Genomic DNA, 3,519 nt, shown 5'->3' with positions numbered 1-3,519 from the left:
GGGGAGAGGAGTGGGCAGGAGGAGGGAGGAAGGTGGGTGAGGTGTGCTTAAAAAACACCCCAGAACCAAGCCCTAAACGTGAAAGGCCCATGATTACCACCGGCGATGGTGAAAGAGCAGGCTGCAGGCTCCCTGCCCGTCCAATAAACTACATGAAAAAACGAGCAACACTTCTTAAAACTTTATTGATTTACCACTTGATTAAAGCATGGAATATTATAACAGTATTTTACACAGTATTTTCATGTAGAAAACTTTACATAGGTTTTTTGTTTTTCATATTATATAATTTTGTTATTTTCTCAAAAATGTATACATCCATTGGCAAGGAATGCTCCTTAAATTACTCATATTAAATGCACTTAAGATGGAAATCTTCAAAAAAAACAAAAGACTTCAAGATTTTAAATACATGAAGACATACATTTTACACAGAAATGAAGGTGCTGAACAAATGGAATTTACATACGAAAGGGAGCTGCAGTTCTGACAGAAAAAGCTTAGTTCTACTTCAGACTGAAAGTTAATACTTTTAATCTTTCTCATTCTTCATAGTAAGACTGAGCTAAAGTTTGGGGGGTGTTTGCCTGTATTAGTGAACATTGGTTTAGATGGTTCTGGTGACAGGAAAATGAGATACGAGACACAGATAAACCGCTGTAACTGTTTTCTTCTACTGTAAGACATGAGAGTCAACATGAACAGGAGTTTCTGAGCTTTCCTCAGCATCCTCCCCCTGCCTAACTATGTCCTAGAGGGTTCCAAAACAAGATTAATAACAAATATCATGCAGTCTCCTTATCTATACCACTGCAAGTAAATCAGTTTATAGTTTCACTTGTTGCATAACACTACTTCAGAAGTCTAAGTGGTTACTTTTTAATACTCCATGTATTGCACTGATGCCTCGGTCTCCACTGGCTGTACTGACACAGAGCCCTGCTCTCATTCACAGTCCTAGTAAAGCCAGTTAAACCACTACAGGCAGATAGAGTCTATGTCAGCAGAGTCAGGACAAGATTGGGAGCAACAGTGAGAGTTTTGGCTCAGCAGTTCTAGCTTCATTAAGGTGTCTATGGGTTATGTTTCTGACTACATAAGGGAAACCAAACAACCAATGTGAATACAACCATCTTGGGTTATCACACTTAACATACCATTCTTATTGCTTTAGCATGTGTAATAAATTCCAGACAATTGACAGGATTAAGGCTGTTATAATCCAGTTGCATTCCAGTCCCCCTTCTCCTTCATGCACTACAGTCTAGGTTGATGTAACACACCTAATTTCAGCAGTTTGTAAATGGTATAAATACAACAAAATCTTTACTGAAGTAAAAGAACAGTCTTGGAACTAAGGCTGAAGGCAAGGATTGATTAAACAACCTTAGTCTATACACAGAGATAGTACATATGTTGCACATTACAGTAAAGAAAGCCCATAATGCAACTAATCTCAGCTCTGAAAACTGACTTATTTCAAGGCATGAGTTGTAAGGCTTTCCAAACTGTAAGACGCACAAAAAGCATGCAACGTCAGAAGTTTGTGTCTGGATAGGAGATAGGGGTATACAATGAGGAAGTGACACATTCAAATGCTGACAAAGTTTCAAAGACTTTCCTTCAGGACTGTCTAGGCCCAGAAGAAAAGGAATAGCCTACTCTTACAGGTTTAAATAGAATTAAAATAAATACTTTGCTTTTATTACTGTAATGGATGATGTGACATTACCAGGGAATGAACAACTATAATTAAATGCAACACAAAAGAACATTTCAAAAGCAGCAAAGTTAAATATCATTGCTTATTTTTTCAGTCTTTTCCTATTGTAAAATATAGCCATATATTCCTTTTACTAAATATTAGTGTATAGATTTAATCTAATGGATGTTTAAAAGTTAAAGAACTACAACCACCATTTATTTTTCTTTGGTTAAAAAATAAAAATGTGAAAGCCTTATCATTACTACTGACTGCAAATCCATTCTCAAACAGTGCTTATGTAGAACAAGCCAATTTACTGGAGAGCACCATATGAACCCTTTGGAAACAGCTAACAGAGTAAAAGGAAGGAAAGAAAAAAATTCCAACAGCTCTGAGAGGAATAGCCCAAGACAACCTCAACTAAGGCCACCCTACCAGGAAACTCGACTTAAAAGGCAAAATAAGAAGTTAATACCATTCAAGTAGGTTGGTTGGTTTGGTTTTTAAATAGTTATATTTTAGGTTTGTACTATGGATAGCACAGCAGTTAATATTTAACACCTTTGTGTACATTACATCAGCCAGTACTCCTCCCATCCTACCACTCTTCCAGAGAAGTCTTAAAACTTGGTATTAAAATTACTTTAAAGGACAGACCTCAGTACTGCAGTGCTTCAGGTGTAAACTGGTATTGTGTCACGGCAACAGCTGTCATAGAAAACGAGTGCATTTCAAAGAAAGAAGTCTCCAGGGTGAGCAAAGCTGCTTCACAGAAACCATCAAAACATGGAAATGTAACTCTTACAGTACGTGGATGAACTGGTTTAGTTTTGCTCTAGCTGTTTTGTGGGAATTCAATTTTCTTTTTAGCTCACAATAGGAACTAACAGTTGAGAACAAAACTCATTTGCACAAAAAGAAGTTGCAAATCTGCAGTAGAGGCAGAACCTCATACATATTAAGGACAGGACTTGCTAAACAGACACAGTTACTACTAAATACACTGTACTCAAGTGTAAAAAAGGTGGGTTGGTTTGTTTTGAGCCTTGTTTTTAATATTACTGTATATGCTCTGTCACAATCTCGCAATACATGAAAGAAGAGGGAAAGTCTAAAAGTTGTTTTTGTTTAACTCAAGACTAACAAGCTGAACAATATTAAATTGTTTGCTATTGCGTGCTCCTGATGTAAAAACTTCCATAAAACCAAAAGTAAGTCTCAGAAGCACTGGTATTAAAAGAAGTGACTTTAGCTAAACAGGAGGAAAACCCTTTCCCCAAGTATCCTACAGGCTGTCCACTTCAAACACCGTAACACGCTGCCTTATCTAGTCATGTACGCACAAAGAAAAACCCAGAGTGATCTTAGGTGGTCATCAGCCACTGCAGTATAGTTTATTATGAACACGTGCTAACATCACAAGGCTACACAACTATATTAATTATTTCCAAGGGGCATAATTTCTCTTGAGGAATCCAGCTGATTCATCAAATTTAGCTGGATTGCAAGACTGAACAATTGATAAAAGACTAGAAGAAGCAGACTTGATCATAAGGATGCCTAGCATTGAAACAAAGAGACTTTACATCTACTGTATTAACTCTGTAAGCAATAAATTAAATAAAACTGCTGATCATTTTGTAGGATGGACAGAACATGATTTTATTTTTCCTCTTTCCCAAATGCAACTGTGGTAAGAATAACTTGCTGCTGTGTTGATGCACCAGGGTCCCATTTTTCCCCCCATCCACTTCAATCCATCTGTGGAACACAGCTTTATGTACAAACTGAAGTAACCAACCCTAAACTTAGGG

Source organism: Nestor notabilis, unplaced genomic scaffold (assembly GCF_000696875.1).
Source record: "Nestor notabilis isolate BGI_N333 unplaced genomic scaffold, ASM69687v1 Scaffold35756, whole genome shotgun sequence".
Lineage (NCBI taxonomy): Eukaryota > Metazoa > Chordata > Aves > Psittaciformes > Psittacidae > Nestor > Nestor notabilis.
Note: the sequence above shows the minus strand (reverse complement) of the source record.